Source organism: Cavia porcellus, unplaced genomic scaffold, assembly GCF_034190915.1.
Source record: "Cavia porcellus strain 051 isolate PalLab524CR breed Dunkin Hartley unplaced genomic scaffold, mCavPor4.1 scaffold_19, whole genome shotgun sequence".
NCBI lineage: Eukaryota > Metazoa > Chordata > Mammalia > Rodentia > Caviidae > Cavia > Cavia porcellus.
In genome coordinates this window covers 14,502,193-14,529,041 of record NW_026947502.1, presented here as the reverse complement: position 1 = coordinate 14,529,041, position 26,849 = coordinate 14,502,193, and positions in this window count along the sequence as shown.

The following is a 26,849-nucleotide window of genomic DNA, read 5'->3' as shown; positions in this document are numbered from 1 at the left end:
TTCCCTCACTCTCTGTGAGTCCATCGGCAAGTTACTCCCTGGCTCAGACAGCCTGATCTGTCAGAGGAGGGTTACAAGCATTCCTCCGTCAGCGATCCACTGTAGGGCCAAAGGTGTTAACACGGGTAAAGAGCCTTGGGCTAGGGGCCATGGGCAGTGGCTGACCCTTGGAAAGTGCCCACCTGGTTGTACTACCACTTGCTTCTAAGGCTCCAGGTGGACTACTGGGCAAAGACTTGGGTAGAAGTGAAGTCCCATGGTCAGACAGAAGATCATTCCATAACATTATAGTGTTGCTCTCCTCTGCAGGTCACAGCCAGAAGTCCATCTATAAGCTAGGAAGAGAGTTCTTCTCAGAAACCAACCACACTGCCACTTTAAATTGATTCTCATCCTCCAGAACTGTAAGAATATGAATATTTATTGTTTAAGCTACTCAGTCTGCTGTTCCTGTATTTTGTTACAGACTCTTGAGCTGACTATGATGCCCGTAACCCCCTGTCCTCTCCCTGTCACCACATTGTCTTCATGCTTCTCTAGCTATGAGATGTGACTGTATCATCCATCATTTATACAACCAGTCTAATGGTTTGTGTTCTGAAAACCGTGCACTGCATGAATGAATACGTTTTCATTATCAGGTAGCTATATACTATCAACTACTTTATTAATAGCTAATTGTTAATGATAATACTTTACTGTGTAAATGAAACTCTCTCTCTCTCTCTCTCTCTCTCTCTCTCTCTCTCTCTCTCTCTCTCTAAGTAGACTAAGACCTTCTTGATAGGAAGAAGTGTGCTCTCCATTTTCTTGTCTCCAGCCTATGACATAATGCCTGGCATAAAGTAAGTGTTCCATAAATGTCCCTTGGACAAAGGCATAAACATGCAGTTTATCTCTCCTGTAAAGCACTTCAGCTCTGTGGGCTGGGCCGAGATCTGCAGAGACAGTGAAGCTGATACCCAGGTTCACCTCTCACTAGAAATCAATTATGATTCACTTATAAAATTTAATATTAACATTTACTTACTGTTTATTTACTGCCTTCCATAACTAAATCCCCCTCTAAGTGCTACTAAACTCACTTAGTCCTCAACAAAAATGCACATGAGGTGTGTGCTCCCCATAACTCTGTCTCCCAGAGGCAGGCATGGAGTGCAGTGAGGCTGAGCCCTGCCAGGTATATTAAGCTCCTTCATCATCTCAGGCATCTGGCAAGGAAGATACACAGGAAGGATACCACTGGTTCATGTTGGATCACGGTGATCTTAGCACATTTGATGGTTTCCCTTAGAAACCTGGAGAGCCGGGGCTTCCTGCTTCCCAATCACACTGTGTCGTGAGCTGCAGTGACTTCTCTGGGGCTGGTTAAAAGCACAGCCATCATGTCAGACAGAGCTGGACACAAATCCAGCTATGTGGCTCTGGGGCATAATTTAACCTGTCTGAGCTTTAATGTCCCCCATCTGTCGACTGGAGTTGCCAGTGGGACTGATGTCATAAGGTTGCTAGAATCAAATGAGTCACTTCATGAAAAGTTCCTAGAAGAATGCCAGGCACGGCATCTGCATCCACTAAGTGGTCACTATTGTAATCCAAATATTGTATACTGTAATCCAAATATTGCAGTCCTTTATCCTGTCCTCCTCCTGGTCCAGAAAGTTTATATTTGTAATCCCATTGAAATGTTATTTGAACCCTGGAAAGTTAAATCCAATCTACCACCTCCAATGCAATGCACAACAGGAATAAAGACACTAAGATATATTCAAAGTTACAGGCAGCCAAGGGGTCCTAAATCTGGTCTAGATGAGGATCCATGGAACAAAGGACTTGATCCAAGGCCTCCCCAAGAATTTATTATCTTGTGAAGAAGGGAGTGCTTCAAGGATGAGTGATAGTGAAGATGGTGGGAATTATGTGAGCAAAGTGAGCTGAGCTGGCCAGGTGGAAAGCAAGCACCTTGGTCATAGGAAGGAAGAAAGACATGCAGGAAAAACAGTTTGCATAACTCAACTAGGGTAGCATTTGAACCATTTAAGAGGCTGTTGCTTTAGTTTCTGATACGTCAACTTTTGTGCGCTGGAAAGTCTTAGCCTCTTAAATTGAGGCTCATACCAGTTGACATTCCTGGAGCCATATGGTTCTGCCATCCCACTGTGCTGAACTGTCTATGGGGAACACAATACGAGAAAACAGGAAGCTGTTGGCTGGCCTCAATGATTGCACATCAGTGCCTCAGCTAGTCTTATGTGCATTGCTTAACAGTCAGTTGAAGCAAGAAGGAAATAGCTTAGCCAGCTTTGTACATATCAGTACATGGAGACAGGGTGCAGTTTAACTAATGCAAAGGTAACAGTTCTGCATTCAAGGAAAGCCATCCACTTGGTCTTCTATAATCACCACCACTGTGGATACAAATATTTGGACCATTTTTTATTTTCTGAATTCTACTACCACATGTCCCCTGCCTCTGCTGGCACTGTGCTGCAGCCATGCACACTGCAATACTCAGTTTAATTGAGAGCTTGCCCAGAGAGACAAAGCTAGGTGAAAAGGAGGCCCGACCTGATTCACAGACAACAGATGAGCAGGTGCAGGGCAGGTGTGGAGTTGGCTACTCAGTTATTCATTCATTTAATTATCCAGCAGTGTTGAGGGACTACAGTGTGTCAGGTCATATTATGGCTCTTGGGATCCACAGTGAACAGGACAAGGATGGTCTCTGGCTTCGAAGAACTCACATTCTGGAGCAGCACAGTCCAACAGGAACACCATCTGAGCACATATGAGACTAATCGTGTCACTTTTTTAAAAAGGTACAATGAATCTTAATGATTTATATTATTAGTTTTAGCCTAATACATCCCCAATACAACCATTTCAACATACAATATTATTAAAAATGATTAATGGGATATTTTACATTCTTTTTGTGCTAGATCATCTATGGCCAGTTTGCGTTAAACAGTTCCAACCAGCCACATTTCAGGCACTCGAGTAGCTACCTGCAGCTAGTTGCTGTGTGTCTTGCACAGTGCTGCTGTGGTCTGTGAGAACATCGACTAGATTTGATTAGAAAGACTAAAGTATATTACTTCTGGCCAACCTAGTGGCTAGCACAGAGAGCGTATTTTTTAACCTTGAATGAATGGATGCAGAGTGAATACAAAATCTGCAGACTCTGGAACCAGCAGCCTGGGTTTCAACTCACTGCCTGTGACAGGAAGTTAGCAAGTAACTCAGTCACTCTGTGCCTTGTGTCCTTATGTGGAAAAGGAGTGAATTAAAGTCCGTATCACTGGGCTTTGTGAGGACCACATGAATGAACAGGCATAGAGCACTCAAGACAGCTCTCACCAGCATCAGCATCCCCAGCCACACTACTCTTGATCTCACTTCAGGTTTCATCCAGGAGGTCCATCTTCTGTGCCTTTCAGGGGCTCAGGCTTCCCCTCTACCCAGGATGCCTTTCTCTCAGGCCCTCCTGCCTCACCCTACCTGCAAAGCAAAGCTGGGTTCAGATCTAACCTTTGTAACTTACTCTCCTGAAAATCAATATGAGAACCTTCCTTTTTGTTTCTTTGCTATGAAATTGGTATTAATAATACTGTCTTAGTCTGTTCTCTGTTGCTCTGACACAATACCTGTGCCTGGGTAATTTATAAAGGAAAGAAGCTTCAACGGCTCCTACTGCTGGAGGCTAGGAAGTTGGAAAGCATGGTGCCAGAGTCACCAAGGGTCTTGGGGTGCTTCATGGCATGGAGGAAAGGCCAGAAAAACAGGCGAGCAAGTGAGCACACCCAGAAAGGAAAAGCACAGGGCCAATTTAAATCATTTTTAATGGGAACCAAGGAACCAATTTTTATGTTGAGGACTGAATAAGTTAACTGGCATGTAGAGGAGGATTGGATATGGTAGGCAGTAAGTGAATAGTAGTTAAATGCCAATAGTAAGTATTATAAATAAGCTATAATTGATTTCTAGTGGGAAGCACTGTATACCAACCCATTCCTGTGATAAATGCAACCCCATGAAAATAACATCATTCCACCCATGAGGGTGAAGCCCACATAACATTAAACCCCTTAGAGACCCCACTGCCTCCTAAAACATGGCAATTAAATTTCAGCTTGAGTTCTGGAGGGGATAAGCCTATTCATGCCATCCCAAATACCAACTGTCTTGGTCTGTTCTCTCCTCCTACAACATAATGGCAGAGACTGGGTAATTTATAATAAACAGAAACTTACTCCAACTCACAGTTTGGTAGGGTGGGAAGTCCAAGGCTTAGTTGCTGGCATCTGGTGAGCACCTCATTAAACTGTGACAGGGAAGACAGTTTCAAAGGATTGAAAGATGGCAGGAAGGGTCCGCTCACCTCCTAGCATAGCAAAAATCCCATTCATGAGTTTGGAGTCCTCACTGCCTAATCTTCCTTTAAAGGTCCCACCACTTAACACCATTACAGTAATGATCAAATTGCAGAATGAGCTTTAGCTAGAGCACATACTTGAACCTAGGACCTAGCTTACAAACTATATTCATTCATTTCTCAGGACTGCCAAAATAAAGCATGATAAACCAAGTGGCTTAAAACAACAGAAATCAATTCTCTCCCACTTCTGAATGCTGAAAATTCAAACTGGAGTTCTCAGCAAGCCCTGAGCTTCTGGGGCAGTGGCCATCATTGGGCCTCCTCATGTGGACCCTGCATGCCCCAGCCTCTGCCTCCATCGCCTCATGGCATGGCCCCTGGGTATCTGTGTCTTCATGGTGCATTTTCCTCCCTGTGTGCATCTATCTCTGTGGCTCTTTTTCTATTATAAGGAGAGCAGTCATGTTAGACTAAGGGCCTACCTTCTCCATATAACTTCTTCTTACTTAATATCCTGATTACATTTGCAAAGACCCTATTTCCAAATAGGCCCACATTCCAAATCCTGTGAGTGACGCCTTCAACATATTTTTGGGGGGTGACTATTCAGTGGGCCATTATTCTGGTATCTCAAAGATGCTCCTCTTCCAGGGCACCTCAGGTTATTCTCAGCCAGCACAATGGCCTCCAGGGTCCATGTTCTCTCCCAAGCAGTCTCTGACACCTCTCATCACTCCCAGACCGAGACTCATAAATTGTGAGATTCAGAGCATGTGACTAAAACTAGGAATGCATGTAATCCAACTCGTTGTGTAATCTTGGCCACTAGGGGACTTGAAATTGGAAAGAACCAGAGGTTTCTTCCCCTGCATGATACTGCTAAGGGACAGAGAGCCACAGGACTGCCCTGAGACTGTCCAGGAAGATGCAGCCATCATCCTGACTGATCTCAGTGCAGTAAGGCATCCTTCCTGTGGCCTCCTCTACCCTCTCACTCCCCTTTCCCACTCACCTGCTTTCCCAAGGTTGCACCACCCATGGTATTATCTCAGAATTCCTCAGATCTGCTATGTGAGAATTGGACTAATAGAGTCAAATCATGGCACTTCCGTTAACTTTCCAGGTTCTAACCAAATGCAGTCACCTCTTCTAGGAAAGCTGTGGCATGCCCGCCACTCCTACTCCAGGCTTTTTGTGCTTCCAGGGAACCTCAAGCACTTTATATCTGTAGTAGCATTTTTCACATACATATCATGATTACCTTATCTCCTCTGCAGACTGTGGCTCCTGCAATGGATCCTAGAGTCCCAAAAAGTCCCATTTGTTAAAGGCTTAGTCCTGGGGTTGGCATTATTGAAAGGTGGGGGAGAGTTTAAAAGATGAGACTTTGTGGCAGGTCTTCCAGTTATAAATGACATGTCAAAGGGGACAGTGGAACCACCACCCCTTCTTGTTTCCCTCTTTCACTTTCTAGTCATAGGAAGCATGGTGTCATCACAAGCTCCTTGCCATGATGTGCTGCCTCACCACTGGCTCAAAAGCAATGCAACCAAATGACCATGGACTGAGCCCTCCTAAACCATGAGCCAAAATAAACGCTTTCTCTTTATAGACTTATCACAGGCATTCGTTATAGTAATGCAAAGCTAACTAACACCTCACCACATCCACGCTACCCAAAAGGACCACATTCCAACTATCACTCTATATCAACACCCTATCCACACTTACATAATTGACAATTGACTTTCTGTGATTCAAGCAGCTAACATCTTGTGACACATAGGTGAGGGATGTCTATAAAATCTCTCCCTCTCACTTCAACCTTGCCACTGAAATAAAGGTTCTTTCATCTTCTCACTGGTGCTGGAGTCAAAAAATAAGATGGAAATATAAATATCTCTGAGAGAGGAAGCGCAGGCCTTTAAATGTTCCATAAGAGATAAGTGACCAGTCTCTTTTCTGATAGAGGAGTTAGTGGAGGACAGGGAGGTCAGCAGAGGTGATCAGCTTTGCCACATAGGGCCAACACCATGTGCATCACAATGAGGCAGCTGCTAGCTAGAGGGTATGTGAGAGCTGATGGGTACTCCTTCCCAGGTTTGCTCTGTCGTTGGTCTTCAGCAAAGCCCCAAATCCCTACTCATCCATGGATCACGTCTGTCACACAGTGAAAAGGCACTCATCCCAAAGCCAGGAGATCGGGTTATTTCATGGTGTGTCCATTTAAATGTGAACTTAGGTCAAGCCTTTGCTCTCTCAGTTCCTTTAAATATAAAATTCATGAGGCGAGACGATCACTGTGAGTTCACGGCCAACTTCAGCTATATAATGAGTTCAAGACCAGTGGGACTCAATAGTGAGACCTTGTGTCAACACCAAGCAAATAAACAAGCAAATACATACATAAAATAAAATTCAGATAATGACGGCAGTGATGACCCATTCTCTGGTTTCTCTACCAGCGTTTGGAAGGATGAAATGAAGAAATGGGAATAAACCTGCTCTCCAGTATATGTAGCAATTTGCACATATAAGGCATTTATTATTCTAAATTTGTGGTAGGGTCTCATTTGCTGGAAACCTGGAGTTTGGGGGATGGAGATCAACTGGTAAAAATTCAGCTGTTTCTTTGCAGTGCTCAGTCTCACACATCCTTTCAGCCTTCAGGGCACCCTGAGTCCTTCTGCCTCTTCTCTATCTCTCCCAACCCTCTTATCTCCAGTAGGCGTGGCCTCCAGGTTTCTCCTAGGGCCAGTGGGCCCTCCACAAAATGACCAAAATTCCACTTGAATTGGAAGCTCCAGAATGTTCAGTTCTCACCTCAGGTTTAACATAAGGGGCTATTTGTTAGATTTGTGTTTTCCTTGTTGGTGGAAAATTTTAATGAAGAAACTTGAGAAGTGAAGAGGACCAGTCTGAAGCCAGAGAAGCCACTGTAGCATTTTCCCCTCGGGTTGTTTCTGTTCTCTTTAGGAAACACCCCAAAATTTAGACTGTTCTTTTCCACCTCTGTGAGCATCCTGCTCTCTGTTACTTCTGCCGTGTTCCGTGAGTCAAAGTGGCTGTGAAGCCAGGGTGGAAGGGTGTGGGAAGGTGGACATTTCCCCCACCCCTAGAGGAGATGCATCACCATGTAAAGATGCCACACTGACAGAGCTGCACGGAGGATGGAATATATGACAGTGTAGCCAGGTTTGGGAAACACTGTCTGCCACTATAGTTCTTTAATGAGGTGGAAAAAAAGCTTTCATTAAAGACTGTTTAATTGACCTAAAAAATAAAATGTAAAAGTAAATTATTATAAACATTAATATTGCAAGAAAACAACATGCTTACCAAAACATCCCCTTAGAACATATTTAGATAATGACAATAATAACTCATTAAGCACTCTGCAACCTCTCAAATGTCTCCCTAGCATTATCGCCTTTGAGTCAGCAGTGCTGGCAAATGGGGACGTTTGCCTCTTAGATAGGTAGACTGAGGCTCACAGCCATTAAGTCGCTCACTCCGTGTCACACATTTATTAGTCAAAGCTTGAACCAGTGCTGAGTATGACCTCCTTGCCACATCTGTCCAGCACTGGACAGCCACTGACATTTAGCATTCACTTTACAGAGTTCAAGAGAGAGTAAGAAATTCTTAGTCTGGTGACCAGGTTTTAGCCATGGCTTGCCGTCTGAGTCTCAGCAAATGACTGTTCTTTCTGCATCTCACTTTTACAATCTATAAATGCAAGGGTTACACTACAGGACTTAAGACTTTCCCCACTGAAAATTTTAACCTTTCACACTCTTTCTCCAAGTTCAATCTTAAGAGTGTTTCTACTCTCTGAAATATCTATTCTAAAGTAAAGCTGTGCTACCCACCGAACATGTACCCTTGATAGCCCACTACTCTTCTCCTAGGCCTACACCTGACAGAAATGTGTCATTTGTCCAGTCCAGATTTGCACACAAGTGTTCACAGCAGCTATGCTCATAATCCCAAGACCTACAAGCAACCTAAATGTCCGTCAGTAGTAGAAAAGATAATCATACAATAGAATACTGATCCATAATGAAAAAGGACAGACTACTCTTGTATGTAAATGCATATCTGAATCTCTCAGATATAATTTTGATAGGAAAATGTTAAACACAGTGGATAAATGTTCTATGGCTCCATTTCTGTGAATCTGACAAACAATATTAGAATGGTGATAACTCTGATGAGGGTACCCACTGAGAGGAACCAGGAGAGCCTGCTAGAGGTTCGGAGTGTTCTTTGCTTTGTCTGGACAGTGGTTACATGGGAATATACAGTCATACAAACTCATCAAGCTTTTCTTCATGGCCTACTAAATATAAGTGGTACCTCAACAACAACTAAAAACTGCAAAAAAGGAAGTGGAATTATACTACTTGAGGGAGGTAAGGAGGTCTTGAAGACACACGTGATAAGCCTCCACCCCACCCACTTAGAGGGATACAACCTCCACTCACGCACTTAGAGGACTGTATTCCCTGGGGCACAAGTTAAAAGACCACCAGACTAGACCACCTCTGAGGCACTCCCAGCCCTGACAAGCTGTGGTTCACTGTAGACGTCAGATCCATCTGCCTTGTGCCACTCACCCGCCTCAGGTGACAGCTGTTTCAAATATCCAGATCCCTATATTGCAGCTATCACATCTCACCCTCTTCTTGTTATCTCCTTCCTGGTTCTCTGCTATGGCTTGGGGCTAGATGTCCCCCTCAAAGCCTCATGCAGCCATAGGTGAGGGTGTTTCAGAGGTGGTGAATCTTGAGTGTGTGATCCTGGGATTAAGGTTGTGTAATTACTAAATTAGTCCACTGCTTTAGTTTCTCACAGCTCTGACTGTGGAATCTGAAAGAAGTTACTTTTTTTTTTTTTTGACAGAGGAATTAAACTCACAATCTTGCACTCTAAGCTATATCCTTGTCAATAAGCTATATTTCTTCAACAAAGTCACACAATTGACCAAAGATGCAGTCCAAATTTAGGTGTAAACCTTTCTGACTTCAAGGCTCATATTCTGAGCCTCTGTGATAACTTGCTCAGAAGCCACATGACAGCATTAAGAGCATGTGTGTTTGCTGGACCACTAGTATGACAGAAAGTGTCTGAAATCAAACGCACATGGATTCCAAGTCCCAGTTGTGTCTTACAGTCTATCTGAATTGGCACTAATTACCTGGTCCAAGCCTCAGTTAGGACATCTATAAAGTGGCACGCATGGTGGAATGTGTTAAATGCACTTCCTAACTGTAGCCGAAAGGTTAGAAAAGCCAGCCCTGGGGATTTCCAGCATCATGGGTTGCTGATGGACAGTGACTTGGGCCAGGAACAATACACTTCTTCCATGTGTCACCCTGATCTTCCTCCAGTTCAAAACAGATCCCCTTACCCAGGGACAGCCCCTCATAGGGCCTGGGACTTTTTAAAGAATCAAATGGTGCCCAAGTGAAAAATGTTAACTTTGCCTGTGGTTCTGGTCTTTCTTCCTCTCCTGTCAGTTTTTAAGCCATTGCTAAAAACTAACCTTCTCTCTCAACCTGCCTTCCTCTTCTGGTTTTCAAGACAGAGCTGATGTTCAAATTCAGGGCAGTTTTGTTTTCAGCTGGCTCATCTTTCTCCTCTAACTCGCTCTGCTCTGGAAGCACATATATACCTCCTATGTCCCAAACCTCACGATTTTAGCATGCCTAGGATACTGTAGGGAACGAGTGGCTGGAACTGTTTCTCAGAGGGAGTCAGAAGGTGGTGGAATTCCTCAATCAACGTGGGTATAGAAGATCCGAGATTCGTAATATACCTTGCCATGTCCCTAGAGGCAGATGGGACACTCATGTTCACTCCCAAGCATGTTTCTGAGGCCCTGTGAGCTCCCGAGGACACACTCTCTTTCCCTTGTGGTGCTGTGGACACCACACATCTTCAGGCCTAACCAACTTTGTCATGTGAAGGGATCGTATCCAGGGAGCTGAAGAAACTACAGTCTTTCAGAAAGGGTATTTTGACCCTAAGTGTTTTAAATATAAATACCCCAAAACTCCAACTACATTCAGTTAGCAAGAAACCTCAGCTTGCCAGCATTTCAAATACAAAACTGCCACTAATTCTGCATTTTGAAACTTCTGGAATTAATTTTAACATCATCCTAGTCCCATTCTACTTATTTCCAGTTATTTAGTCACTTTGGGATGGGGTACAGTATTTGTTTCTTGGTCCTGTGGATTTTAAGTTTCGTCTTCCAGTAGTGACTCCTCTCACCACTCCACTCCTGACTCCAAAGTCATGCCCGGACTTCCGCTCGACTTTCTAGGCAGTTTACCGGGTGGAGAGAGAAGCAGAGGTGGAATATGGTCTCCATCCTTTTCCTCCACACAAGTCCTCTGGTGTCGGGACAAGGTGAAGGGGATGAAAGGGCAGAGGTGTTTTCCGAATTGGTCACCTGGTGGTGAGGGACAGATCTTTCTTTCAGCAGTTGTTGCTTTCCTGGATAATACAGACAGGTCTTTGGCTCCTTCTGTGGCTGCGCTGTTGTTTTGGTTATTTTTCTCTCATTGCCAAGACAAAACACGCAATACTCAAAATTAAAGAAGGAAAGATTTATTTAGTTCACAGTTTGTGGAGGTTTCAGTTTATAAACAGCTGGCTCCAAGGCAGCGTGACATGGTACAGGGGCATCACTCAAGGCAGCAGAAGATAGCAAAAGCAGCAAGAGCAAAAGTGAAGAAGAGCAAGCCTTTTTTATCCTCCCTTATATTGTAAGCAGGCTACCACTCCTTAGGGTGGGTGTAGCCCTTACCCCATCTCAGTGCCCTCGTCTTGCACAGGATGATGTTGTTTACAAAGTGAGGACCCTGGCCCCCTATTGAGTCACATCATTAAACTTTCAAACTTCTCAATTTGACAGTATATCAACCATCACACCTGTCATGGGGCACATGTGTCTGGATCGGGGTCGTTCCCTACATATTCACTTACACAGGCGATTTACCAAAGGCCTCGGCTGCCTCCTTCTCTTTTCCCCCCATCCAGAAACAATATACCCTCTGCTCCATGCAATGGGCAGCCCACTGACAGAGGAGCTCATCCCACTTCCCAATATGTGCCCTCAACTCAAAGAAAAGTGTATGCATCTTGCCACACCTGAGAAACTGCAGACTGCCACCTCCTGCTTCTCTCTGTGCCCAAGCTGGTGTACAGCTCAGAAACTATCAAAGCATAGGTAATCTCAGTCACTACTCACACATTTCACACACACAGTAGGGGAAAACACTGAAAACTGAGTCTGTTACACTGCAAAAAACCACTTCAAAACACCAAAAAAGCTGCTGGTTTGAATGAGGGAGTGGCTTCAGTGGCCTGTCTTCTAAAAAAAGAAGCAGTTTTTATCAATGAGAAAATAAATCTCCATCAGGCTGTAGAACCATGCTGGTGGAGAGAGAAAGATGGAGACTTCAGAATGCTCACTTTTTCTTTTCTACTAATACACTGAAACTCAACAAGCAGTTGTAGGATTTTCGTGTGAGAAGGGAGGTCCAGGGCAGCACAGGGACTGTAGAACTGACCAGCTTTCTAAAGTTAAATGAGAGAATGAAAGTTTTAAGGAACAGGAAGTGGATAAGGTAGAAAGAAACTTTACAGAAAAATGATCACTAATAAATATGCTTCTAATAGCAAAGTGACTAAAAGGATTTTCGGGATAGATATCTAAAACTGAAATGGAAACTTAGGGTATTACTATGATTTCTAGAAATCTCTCTTAAATCTCCAACACGGGTGTAAAGTCAGTTGAGCACACCAACCCTGGGTAAGGGCCCGCCTGGTGGGTTAAAGAGCTGCACACACAAGGTTCAGCACATGAACACAGGGGCAGCATGCAATTTCTTCTCGTGAGAAAATGAATCCAGATCTCCTGGGGCAGATCCAAAATGAGCCAAGAGACTGTCTTCCCCAGAGTTGGTGAAAATCCTGGGCCAGATAATGGACTTCCCCATTTACTTAAACCCCAAATTATAGGGTATCTGAAGCTAATTGGATAACAAGTGTTGGATTATTAATGGTCAACTTGTGACACTCAGATGAACTGAATCAGTGTGGTGCTGGGTGAGGAAAGCCCACTTGAGGATTGTCGCCAGCAGCATAAAAGGAGAACTGACAGGGAGGATGGTGTGCTGTTGATCCTCCTGAAGCATCTTGTCATGCTGGTTTTCCTGATATGAATTCAGCAGTTCTCATCATTGGAGAATCTCGGGTCCTTGCTGTCACTAAGGATGACTGAGGTTGTCTTCAGGGGAGCTCTGGTCCTTACCTTGAGCATTGCTTCTGGCTATAGTGCAGATCCCTCAACCTGCTGGCTCAGTTCCTGCATCCTGCTGGCACAGGCTTTCCGGCTTCTACCACATGCCTTTGGGCCTTCCCAGGACAGATCCTTGACACAGACTTGCATGAGACATTGCTGTGGGCTCTAGACCTCCGGCTGGACTCCTGGAAGACATTGCTGTGGGCTCTAGATCTTCAGTTGGATTCATGCAGGACACTGCAGTGGGATCCAGGCCATCAGCTGGATTCTTTGGGCCTCTAGTGTGTCTCACAGTCTTCTACATTTGACTTTTTGGATGCATATTATGAAATAATCTTATAAATTACGTGTCATGTTACATCTATTCCCTTGCAAACTGATTACACAGCAAGCAGTGAAGCGATGTCTTGCACGGATGTGAGCTTGTCAAATCAGCATTCCAGGCAAAAAATGTCAAAAGTCAAAATTCCTCAGTAGGATGTCAGTCAGAAGATGGCTCTTCCTAATGGTTAGTGTTTCCCTAAATGTTTCCTCGATCTTTGACTCTTAATTTAGCCAGCATGTAAAGCCTCTGGTCTGAATGAGGGACAATTCAGAATGAAAAACACAACTCTTTAAACTCAAGCCACGTTCTATGCAGTGAGACTACCCCACCATGAGAAGGCACAGAGTTGGAAGAGTTAGGAGGAAACAGTCGGTTCTTTTCTAGCTCCTGGCTCTCCCTTGCCCAGGCATCCTCTTACACAGTGGTCCCTCCCTCTTCTCTCTCACATTTGAACTGGCCTCCTCTTCTCAACCAAAGACACCACAACCTACCTGGTTTTCAAACCTTCAACTGTCCCTTTACCATCACCACCCTACACCTGCAGTGCAATGCCTCATCAGTCCTGTTTCTTCCACCTCCAAAGCAGACCGAGTCCAGTCACATCTCAGTCTCCTCTGCCCCATCTATCTGAAGTGGCCCGTGACTCCCTCCTCACACGGTAAGTCAACATTGCCGATTGTCCTACTTCTGTTCTCAACCCTTCCAGATAACCTCCAGGTAACAACCTGGATGCTCTTTTAAAAACAGAAACCAGATTGAGTCTCTCAATGGGCTGGATCACATTCATTGTCATGTGGGACTTTCCTGCATAGATGCTATGACACTCAGACAAGGTATAAGAATTACTTAGGTTAAGAAAAAACTTTGGAAGGGAATACTCCAACATCTTGGTAATGGCAGTCTTTAGATACTCTATTATTTAAAGTTTCTACAGTAAGCAATGAGATTTCTGTACCTGATTGAGTAACTGTCGAGGTTAATAGTGTTTACTCAGTGGTTGCACACATAGTGGGCTCTCAATATGTTATCTTGTTGTGTTGTTACTGTTAACAGGAAAAAAATGAGACTTCACTACTGTACAAGCAAAACAGAGATGAGATACACATGCGGCCTAGACCAGCAAAGGCAAGGACCCCCAGTGACCCACCAAGGCCCACTGGGGACACACAATCAGCAGTAGGTAAGTCAGGTGAACCAGCATTGTGCTTCTGCACACAGACACACGGAATAGAAGTGGGAAGGTGGGGCCACCGTTCTTTTTCTTTCCTTCTCCTTTTTTAATCAAAGGGCTCTGGGAGAACTCCAGCTACAGAACATCAGTTCCATTGCCCACATCTAGAGGTCAAGACCAGCCCTGTACCCAACACAAATCCCACTGCAAGCTTGGCTGGAATTCACAGCACATCTCTGGAATCAGAGTTGGACAGAGACATGAACACCAGAGAAATTTTACTATGTTTATTTTTCTGTTTTTTTGACTGATTTTTCTTTTTATGTCTAGTTGGGGTCTTTTTTGGTTGAGTTTAGTTTGGTTTTGTTTTATTTTGGTTTTTCTTAATCTCTCTCTCTCTTCTCTTAATGACTCAGATTTGCCTTACTTTTTGTTTTCTTCTACTCCCTACTCTTTCATCAACTAGCTTGAAGGTTTTATGATACTTCCATGTGAGTAAACATTGTCTCTCTTTCCTTTGTGATTCGCTTCAGCACTCCTCTGCTTCCTCTTCTATGCTTTCCCTCCTCTTTCCTCTAGTTCCCCAAAACTTAGGTGGTCATCCCTTGCCCTCCAGCCTTGCTTCTACTATACTGGACCTCATTCATCTCTCTACCTTGCCCCTTATCCCACTTAATCCCCTCTCTCAAAACAAAATAACATCCCTACACTCAGGAGGAAAATCGTTGCATAAAAGTTCCCAGTATATGCTCCATGCTGTTATATAACTGTGGAATTTGCTCATGTGGTTAAAGGCATCAAGTTAATAGTTACCAGTTTGTCAGCAGCCTAGCTGAGCTCAAAACTATTGTTATTGCTAACTGTACTACGTTAGCCAGGATGTCATACCTATTATAATCAGCTTTTTTCACCTGTATGACAACTCTGTGATTGTCTGGGGTCATTACTATCACTGTAGTCCAGTGCCAAAGGACTGGATGCTGAGCCAAATAGATAATAACTTCTCATCCTCCACAGATTGGAAAGATAGGTTCTTCAGATCGACACAAAGACCAAGAATCACCTACATCTAGAAGATGTCTCTAAGGAATAAATGTTTCCTAGGGAAACTTTGATACTAGGGGTAAAGCTATATACCATAATAAATCTACAAGCACCAACATAGAAAACAAAATAAAATAGAAAGCAGAAAATTACAAGACACAGAAGCAAAATGCAACCCCAGATCCCTAGCCCTCCCAGGACATGTCCAGAACACAATGAGACAGAGGATATCAGAAGCGAACCACTGGAACTTTCTTAAATAGAAATAACAATAGAAGTGAAAAAACAAATGGAAGAGGTTAAACAAATAATCTCCAAGGTGTAAAAAGAAACAATGATCAAAATGAAAGACATAAAGCAGACACAGATTAGAAACCAGACGAGCTCAGGAAAACAATGGAAACCATGAATGCCCAACATAGGAAAGAAACGGAATCCATGACTGATCCAAATAAAAATCTAGGAGATTAAAAATTCTATTGAAAATATATGCAACAATAGAATTAAGGCAAGGACAGAATACCGGATCTAGAGACAAGATTGTGGCTAGCGACTATGAAAAGAAAGATACCTTAAAAATAACAAGAGACCATGAAAAACCATTGCAACAGCTACAAGATGAAGCAAAAAGAAAAAGAGATGAAGAGTAGAAATGGCCTACCAGCCAAGGGGTCTTCTCCCCACTCCATAAACCTGTAGGAAGTTTCGTAGTAACCCCCACCACCATTCATGACTTAGATGTTTTGCAGAGTGAACCATCTGAGGATGGTTATAGACCATATAGCAAAGAAGAATAAATTCCAAGGGTCTCAGAACCTGTGGGAAGAAAATGGGATGATGGGAAGTGAAGGCTAACCAGCGCCAAGAATTTTAAGGAGCTTAATCAGTGTTGGCACCCAGGGCAGGGCTCCCTCTCCTGGCGAAGAGAGGGAGGAAGCAGGCTGTGCATCCAGGATCTAAATTTCAGCTCTTCTTGGGATGAGTTACTTTATTTCCCTTTGCCTACATTTCCTTATCTAGAGAATAGGAGCTGATTAAAACCTTTACCTTACCAGGCCACTGTGACAATTAAGATAGGCACCACATCTGCAGAGAGCCTTAGCACAGTGCCTGGTACACTATGACTCTCTCGATGAACTGTTATCATCTGCACCTCGCAATTCCTAAATAATTGCATGCTGCTGTGAGTGCCTGAAGTGAAGCCGTGCATCCCAATGACAGGCCCAGAGTCTATTTTGCTGTTTCAAAGCTTCTTTGCAATACAAATGGAAATCAGTTACCATCTATCATCTATCAAATTGGCAAATAATTCTGCCCTGTACTGATGAAAATGTGACGAAATGGACACACCTGCACTGCTAATGAGGATCCGAGTGGCACAATCTATAGAGTTTTAATTTGATGGTGCGTATTGAGTTCTTAAATACATTCACACCAGGGACAAGCAGGGAGGGAAAAGGAAGTCAGATATTGGCAAGAGTGGTGATAGAGACAGGAGCAGAGATGAAGTGAAAAACTAGGATGAACCCATGGAATTGACATATTTTTAAGGCATTCCAAAAATGTCAAGAGACAGTGTAAAATAAATGACCAAGCAAAGCAGACATAGGCTATTATTACATGGATATTAGAGAGCCCTCTAATCCTTTAAGAGTGAAGATATGAAAAAAAGTTCCTGCAACTGCGGATCACACACTCCGCCAGAAGTCTCACCGCATATCCAGTGCAGCACACCAGGACTGACCTGCTGAACTCTCCTTCACATCCCACAGGTTCATCTTCTAGCCTCCTCGTCTCAACCGAAGGCACCACAACCTACCTGGTTTCAAGCTTTCAACTGTCCCTTCACCGTCACCACCCTACACCCGCAGTGCAATCCCTCAGCACTCCTGTGTCTTCCACTTCCACAGCAGATCCTGAGTCCAGTCACCTCTCAGTCTCCTCTGCCCCCATCTGAAGTGGCCCGTGAATCCCTCCTCACATGGTGAATCAACATTGCTTTTAAAAACAGAAACCAGATTGAGTCACTCAATGGGCTGGATGAAATTCATTGATTTCTTTGCACTGTCTTCCTCTGTGTCTGTGCCTACCATCCATCTCCCTCTTTCCCACTCACCCACAATCATGTAGCAGCACACTCAGGGCTTCTCCCACCAGCTCTTCCCTCTGCCTGAAGCACTCTTTGACTTTTCACAAAGAATCGTCCCTCTTTGAGCTAGATTGGCCCAAATCACCCCTCCAATCATTGTCGTGGCGTCCTGCTCTATTCATTCACAGTACTTGTCTCCATCTGAAATGATGCATTTGTTCACTTGTGAGCAATTTATTCTCCCCACCCAGGCACTCACCAACACACACACCATCAAACGTGAGCTTCTCAAGAACAGAAGCCTGCTTGCCTTATTTACTCTTTTTGCCCAGCACCTGGCCCCTGACAATTGCTTGGTAATTATCTGGGGACCAATCAGCGATTGACAGACTGAGTCCCATGGCCCCTCGGGCTCCAGCTCCCTCTTGTCACACATGACTTCAGCAAGGATGGGGGAGAAAGGAACCATTCACTGGTTATGGTGGAGAGATGGGAACAGATGCTTGTTGTCCAGCCAGAGGGGAAATCAATGGGAAGCTCAAGCATATACCTTGATCTCACAGAACAAGTCATCATCAGGATGAAAAACTAGGTACTTGGAACTTGTAGAGGTGTCTGATCACCATCGCTGGGGTGCTATTTCACAATGGTGTACAAAGGATGACAATTAACTCAATCCCCAAGAATTCATCTTGCAATATCTGGTCACGTGGCATCTAGGAAGTTGGACTTTTAGTAAACATTCAAATGAGGTAATGTTGCAACATTACTGGGCAGCTCAGCAGAGTCAAAAATTCTGAGCCTTAGCCCTCAGGCCACACCCCTCTTCAGCCTCTTTCTAGATGGGAAACCTCGTATCAGTTACCCCATCTATACCATGAAAAGCAATTGGCAAAGCTGTCCCTGGTCTGGTACTCTAGAATATTTATCTTTAGCTTGAGTTCCCAGCTTCAACCAAATTACTTACTATCCTCCCTCTTCTCTGCCCACCTCGCACGCACCCCCCAAAATATCTGCCTTTGTACTCTTCCTCTACTAATAATGCCATCATTTTCTACTTTTGAAATACTATGTAGCTTTTGATGAGCAATAGAATGTCTACTCCCAATCTTCTTCCTTACTGGTTCCAAATAAAAATATGTCCTTTTATTTATAAATTTTGGGACACTTATTGTCTAATTAAGAGGCCAATACATGACAGCTTGCAGGTCAAACCCAGATCATCAGCCAAGTCTGTGTATTTTTGGAGATAAAATTTTGTTGGAACATAGCCATGCTAATTTACACACTATCTATGGCTGCTTTTGCTATAACTGTAGGGTTGAGTACTTGTAACACAAACAATATGCTTTACAAAGTCTAAATATTTGCTATCTATCCCTTGATAGAAAAGTTTTCCAACACCTATCTAGTCTACTTTTGGTTTCTTGAACTGCAGGGCACAAAGATCTAGACTGCTCTCAGGCAGGTGAACACAAAGCCCCAAAGTCAATATGGTGCATCCTCCTGGAGCATCATTTTTACTAGAAGACCAGGAGGAAAAAATACAATTAATATACAATAAATATGGACATCAAAGTAAGTCCATGGCTCTTACAAAGTCAAAACAAACAGTGCATAAAATATTAAGATAAAATGTTCAACTCAGGGACAGGGATTTAGCTCAGCGGCATAAGTGCCTGCCTGGCAAGTGTGACCTCATGAGTTTGATTCCTAGTACCAAAAACAAAATAAAATAAAATTCTCAGTATGGCCAAAATTCTAAGCTGCCTCATCACACTGTTGCTTGCACTTGCACTGTTACAAATATTTTATATAAAACTTTAGGAAAGACCTTTTGATGCTCTGCATTTTGAGATGACAGCTCATAGCCCCTGGGTCTTCGCACCCCTTCAGACACGGTGCTTGCCTATCAGAACTCCAGAAGGACTAGAGCTATTATGATAAATTCTAAAGGCCCTCACACATCAGGATGCTTTAAATGGGTCCATAGGAAGCAACAGATAACTTTCCTGCAGAAGGTTTCATTCACTATGGGGGACTTTTTCCGTGCCTTAAGTGTTGCTAGGGTAACAGAATGCCCAAGAAGACTGTGTTACATTGACAGTATCTGTGGCAACGGCATCAATGACATTAAGCACAAATTAGCTCCTGCCTCAACTGAAGGCAGAATCCGTTTCATATCAATGCACTGATCATAAATTAGTTGTTTGGATTTTGTTTACCTTTTACTTTTCCTTTAATGTAATAAATTTATTTGGGGGAAGCGAAGGAATGGGGAGCCTGGATGGAGTCCCTGATGACTAATACCACCACCCTTATGACTCCCCACTTCGTCCCTCACTCTGCAGCAGCTCCCACATCTTCTGAACATCTCTACAGTGTCAGGTAGCAACTGCTGCTTTTTGCCTGTCTATTGTTCATCTTTGTTTCATTTTTGAAGGCAAAGGACCCACATATGAAGTTGTCAACTTGTCAGGAAGAATTGGGAGGTGGTTGTGCCCTGCAAGGGTTCGGGAGGCAGTGTTGGACCCTGGCTAGGCTCTCATCAAAGGCGCAGCCACGCTCCAAGGTTTACCTGCACCTTCATTTGTCTCTCTGGAAACTGAAGGCAGGGGCCGGGGTGATCTCCCAGAGCTTCTCCAGCTGTGCGACACTACAACTTAAACCAGCATAATTAAGAAAAATTAAAAATAAAAATAAACAAGGACACAGCCACATAGACAGATCTCTAAAACACACACCTGACTAGAAAATGATCTGCTCCCCACGATACAACTCGGGCTTTTTAACGTAATTTTTCAACTGATGACAGTCCATGCATGTGATTCAGAAAATATTAAGGAAAATATTAAGTCTTGCTTCTCTTCCCAATTTCCTCCCATACACCAACTGTTTTTGCGTGTAAACTTTTCATTTCTTTACAGACATATACACAAAATTAACAAAAGCTTTCTTTCGCCTTTGTTATACAAAAGATAACATCGTATCTACTCTTCTTCACCTGGCTTCTTTCCCTTGCTTAATAAGTATTTTGAACTTTTCACATTTGTACATTGTCTTCATTGTGTCGTATTACTGCATAGGATCTCATTAGAGGGATATAATATACTTCATTCAGCCACTTCCCTGCTGGTGACTGTGTGAACGGCTTCTGGTCTTTTCTATTAGGTCTTTTCTATTCTATAACGAATAACCTTAGTGCCTTTGAATATGCACAAATAAAAATTATAAGAAACAGGAGTTCTTCTGTAATCATGTACATATGCATTTTTGAAAGAAATCATCAGACTGTACTCTCTCTAGATTATTATCAAATTACTCACTCTCATTCAAAGTGGGAGTGCCTTCCCCTCACAGCCTCTTCTATATACTCTGCTATCAAATAGTGAACGATTTGATGAATATTAAACAAGATTATCTCAAGACATACTCCTTTTCATGCAGCTTTTTAATTTCTATTGATCTTTTTAATGAATGCAGTACTGAGTTCTTTCTTATACTTAATAGTCAGTGGTACTGCTCTGTAAATTAATACTTTTCACATATGCAAAAATTTAAAACATGCAGTATAATTTCCATTACTGTGGATAAGTGTCCCACAGAGACCCACGTATACCACCAGCCCTACTGGAAGGTGGCAGAACCTTTAGGTCACTGGGTTGCCCTGGAAGAGATACTGACCAATGTCTGTCTGTCGCTCATTCTCTCTCTCCATCTCTCTTTCTGTCCTTTCTCTCTGTGTGTCTCTCTATCTCTGTGTCTCTGTCTCTGTCTGTCTCTCTGTCTCTGTCTCTGTCTCTGTCTCTCTCTCTCTCTCTCTCTCTCTCTCTCTCTCTCTCTGCTTCCTGACCACCATGAGATGAGCATCTTCTCCCTCCACATGTTCCCACCAGGATATACTGACTCACCCAAGGTTCAAAAGCAACAAGCTAAGTGAACATGCACTGAAACCTCCAAAACTATGAGCCAGAATAACCCTTTTCTCGTTTTTTAAAGTTGACTGTCTGGAGTATTTTGTTACCCTAAGAGAAAGCTGACTGACACATCTACACATTACTTGTGGCCATGAGCATACATTATGAAGGATGGGAGGGACATTCGCTGACCTCTGAAGATGATGACAGGGGATGGGCCAGGGAAGAGGCATTTAAAAAACTTTACTAGGCTATTACATCTTATCTAAAAAAATGAAAGAAGGAAAATAAAAAATAGGCATGGAAAGAAAAGGAGAGAGGGAGGCAAGAAGGGAGGGAAAAAATATGCTTTAAAAATCACTGAGTCATTTTCCGTGACCTTTCACAACCCTCCCAGCCTCCCTCACTCTCAGTTTTCACATCCCTGGATGCAAATAATGCCTACACTGTAGAGTTAACAAGAGACTCAAGACGACCCATATGCCATATGACACCATAACTGCCACACATTGCTCAATACTGTCATTGTTGACAGTAATTTGATTATTATAGCTCCAATGTATACGGTGCCTCAAGATAGAAAGAAAAGGTCTGGTGACTTCTTCTTCCTGTTGGGTTGCATAAGCGGTAGCTTCGCAGCAGCGCGCCAGCGGCTGTATCCTCAGTGACGTTTTCCAAATGTCTTGCCCAGGGCTGCACCTGTTGGCAGGATGAGTGTGTCTGGGAATCCCAAGGGTGGGAGAAGCAAGGGTGTGGGCTGGGTGGGGAGGAGGAGTTTCCTCTGTGTGGCAACTGCAGCTGCTGCTCCCAAGGGCTGAGACCTCTGTTGGGACAGGAGATGGATTTCCTGTCCATCTAGAGGGGCAGAGTCTAGAGGGTTCCACCCAAGGTTACCTGCAGTCACCTCCGGCCTTAGAGGGGGTTATGCCTCCCTCTTTCCCTAATTGTATTACATCAACAGGCACTAGATGCTCCACCCACTGCCAAGGCCTTTTAGCATCTTGTTTCCCCAAAGCCTTGCAGAATCAGAAAATAATACCTTAGTCCTTTGCTGAAAACGCCTTTTCTCAGAACAAGAAAAAATACTGCAATGACTTTTATACACACTTTCTTATACCTTTGGTTTATTTTCTGAGTTGAAATGGTTCATATTCTTTTTCATTACTTGGATCTAAAAAATTCAGAAAATCAGAGAAGGGAGGAGAAGAAAAAAGAGAAAAGAAGGGTGAAAAAACAGAAAGAAAAATAAATGGGTAGGCTGGGAATATAAGTTACGAGACATTTGGGGAAAAGCTCCAGAAATACAACCTGAAAGTCATTATAAGACATCACCAGGGCCTTGATTAGTGACTGTGTTAGGCAGTTTTCTATTACTGCAATAAAAAGCCTGAGATAGTCAATTGTAAAAGAGGAAAAGTTTACTCTGGCTCATAGCTTCAGAGGCTTCAATCCCCGGCCAGCTGGCCCTACTGCACTTGGTCTTTGACAAGTCAGAAACATCATGGTGAGAGTGTGTGGCAGAGGAAGCCCATCCACTTCACATCTAGCATGCAGAAGGGAGACAGGAGGAAGAAAGGAGTAGGGTTCCACATCCCCTTCAACAACACACCCCAATTACTAAGGACCTCCAATAGCTCCTCCCCTCCCCCTTAAAAGCTGTGCACCTTCCTTTTGGGGACCATTCTGCAAATCAAGCCTAACATATGGATCACTGAGGGACATCCAAGATCCAAACTAATGGCATTGGCTGGTCCTCTGCTACAGAAGCCAAGACAGCGCACACAGCTAATGCCAAGGGATGGGGGAGGGATGCTGAAGTAGCGCCCCCCTGGTAATATCTGGAAGCCTCACCCAAGCTAGGAAAGAGAACATCCTTCAATTATAGGCAATAATGAATCAATAAAAACCCATTAATCAACTAATGAAAATCATGTAGAAAGGAAATACAATTATTCAAGGCAGATAAAAATTGCTTTATCATTGGCTGAGCTAAGGCAATGAGAAATGATGAGACAAAGTTTAATTTCTTGCTATTTGTGACTATTTCTTTTTAACAACCTAGGTTCCGTGAAACTAGGAACCTATTTCTGTAGCACCCTTTGCAGCTTGCCAGCACATTTACTGCCAGTACCTCACCTCTGTTTCTTTTATCCAGATATCTGTTTCTTTGGCCTCATTTCACCAGGAGACAAATGACTAAATGCCTGTTCTGAGAAATGACTCCATTCTCAAGTGATAATGGATGCTGCAGTAATTAGGAGAGTAACCATCCAAAGGTGTTCATGCACTAATCCCCAGGACCTCTGAATGCACCGTTTTACACAGCAAAGGGGATTTTCCAAATGGATTGAGGGTAAGGACTCTGAGGTGATAAAGGGCAGCCCAATCTAATCATATGAGTCCTTAGAAGTAGATCACTACCTTCTGCTGGGTCAGATAGATGAAAAGGAAAAGAGTTACTAGCTTTGAAGATGGAGGATGTGAGCATGAGCCAAGGAATGTGGGTGGCCTCTAGAACCAGGAAATGGCCCTCAGTGACAGCCAGCAAGGAAACGGGACCTCAGTCCTATAGTCAAAGAAACTAAATATTGCCAAAAACTGGAGTATGTGAGGAAATAGATCCACCCCTGGAGTTTTCAGTGAGGTATGTGTCCCTGCTGACACTTCAATTTTAAAGACAGTCAGAGGCATATAAGACATACAGACTTACAGGCTGATCAAGTGTGTTGCCTAAACCAGTACATGTGGAGACTCATTATTTTCTAGCAATAGAAAACTAATACAGGATTAACACAAGACTCAGAAAACTAATACAGGACTCAGTCGATAGTGTTCAGTTTTGTTTTAAAGCAACTGTTATAGTACAATGAGGAAAGAAAAGTGATTATATTTAGGAACAAGCAAGTTGTTTTGCCACAATTCATAGCCCAGGTGTATCATTCTCTTTGCTTTTTCCTGTGTTCCACAAACATTTAAGGAGTGCTTCCTCTGTGCCAGGCACATAGCTCCCTACTTAAATGGCTCCTTTTAGATCACATCTACACAAGTGGACTCAGTGTGTAAATCAAAGATTCACTGAGTGTCTACTGTGTGTTGAGCAAAAGCTAACTTCATTGAAAGGTTCTTTTAGCTTAAGATTTCAAATTCTGCAAAGAAAGATTGAAATCTGACATTGAAATACATCTTCACAATAGCACTGTCAGGTATTATACTTTCCTTTTGACATATGAAAAACTGTGGCCTCTGAGAAAAAGAGACTAATTGCACGAGTAACACCATCAGTAAGTGATGGAGCTGCATTTTAAAAATTGTGGTTGAAAATATGTAAAATAAAATTTGCCTTCATAACCATCATAAAGCATGCGATCCAGTACATTCACATTGTTGTGGAGCCAAACCTTTCTTCTTTTTGTGTTGCAAAACCAAAAATCTATGCCCATTAAACCATTTTATTTTTTGTTTGTATGAATCTGGCTTTTCCAGGTAGCTCACATAAGTGAGATCATAAAGTATTTGGTTTTCACTGACTGGTTAATTTCATTTAGTACTATGTTTGGATTTCCACCATGTCATGTCAGAATGCCCTTCATATTTAAAGCTGAACTATATTCCACTACATTTATTGATCACATTTGTTTTCCATCCACGTGTCAATGGACACCTGCTTCTACTTTTAGGCTCCAGCGAAAAGTTCTGTCACGAACGTGGCACACAAATATCCCTTTGCAGTATGTGCACTAGTGGACCTAAAACTTGAACACAGATCACCAGGATTCAGATTCCCACTGTCTTCCTGGAATGCCACAAAGCCTAGATTGTAACCATAGCCTTCAAGGCTGCTGCTAATCAGATTTATGGAATTTTTGCCCACATTCCATTCCACAGAAATCAGTTGAAACTACTTTTGTTCTATGATTGTTCAGTGCTTGAAATACAATCTGATATACTGAACAGATTAATATACAGATTAAAACTCAAACTCCTTGCCCCCTGATGATACTCCCTGCCTGCTATTCTAACCTCATTTTTAACCAATTGCTATGCTTCAGTTATGCGGGCCTTGTTCTTCAAACATCCCAAGTGTGTCCTAGCCCAGAACCTTTGGATTTGCTGTGTGTTCTCCCTTGGACTTTGCACAATAGGTTACTTCACACCATTGAGGTCTTAGTTCGGAAATCACTGCCTCCATGAGGCCTTCCTGGATGGCACTTTGTAAAATAGCCCTTATTATTATTATCAATTTGTTACTGTTTTATTTTCTTCACGACCAGCTAACACTTATTCTGTCATCCTTGTTTTCTAGTTTATTATCTGTCTTCCAGGCAAGAATATAGTTTCCACACAAATGTTATATCTGTCTCCTTCCCTGTATATCCCTAAGTATAGAAGTGTGCCTGGCAGGAAGTGGTGCTTATTGCATAGCTGTTGGAGGTATAAGGATCTTTGTTACAGAACTGTTTATTGAATCATGAGAAAAGGAAGTCATGTGAATGTTTCTCAGTAAGAAATGGTTAAATAAATGAAGATACCTAATTCTGGAAACTCTACAGCCATAAAAGAGAATTAAGATAATGATCAGTCCTTTTGTTAAAGAATAAAACAGAATAAAACCAATCAAAACAAACCAGTGTAAAAGATACAGGACCTCAAAACATTACAAAATCAACAATAGTTACCATAATGCCTTTTGATGTCTTCAAAATAGCTACAGATAACTTTGGACATAATAAAACTCAAATAGCACAGAATAGAATAGAAACAATAAAACAAAACAATGAATGCAATAAAGGACTTCAAAACAAACCTATAGTAAATCCAGAATTGCTACCATAATATATCTTACTATCTTTGAAATAGCTGCTCCTGTCATCAGATTCGACATAATCAAACAAAACAAAAGAGAATAAAACTCAACCCAGCAAAACAATGGAAATGATATAACACTTCAAAACAAGATCATCAGGAATCAACAATGCCTACAACCCTCAGAAGGAGAGCCCCCTAGATGTCACATTACATTCCACTATCCTCTGAACCCATGATCAGGTCATATGGCCCTAGACTAAAATGTTAGTGAAACAACAAAGCACCACAGGAATCCAATTGTATTTCATCACAGCCTGTGTTTTTCCAGACTAGCCTGTCACTTATGGTAGCGGGGGAAGCAGGTGGTACTTCTTGTTTGCCAGCCTGTGGGCTGGAAGGAGTTGGGGTCTGTCTGTTCCAGTCCAGTGGCAGCCCACGCATGGCGCTGGTTCCCAGACCTGGCTTACTTGCTGTTGTGGCTTTGTTCTCTCTACCCCCAGTCCACAAATGGTGCTGACTCATGGGGAGAGGCTGGGGTCTGTCTGTTCTAGTCCGGCAGCAGCCCACGCATGGTGCTGGTTCCCAGGCTGGACTTGCTTACTGGTGGCTTTGCTTTCTCTACCCCAGTCTGCAAATCGATCATCAGACTTGACAGATACTTGAGGACAGTATCTTCAAAGTATGGTTGATTTTTTTGGAAAACAAATTGTAAAAAAAATAAGTATAACTTTAGCCTTATAAAGTGTCAAAATATATGATGGGACATATCTATAATATCAGGATTCTGGAAAGCTGATTCAGG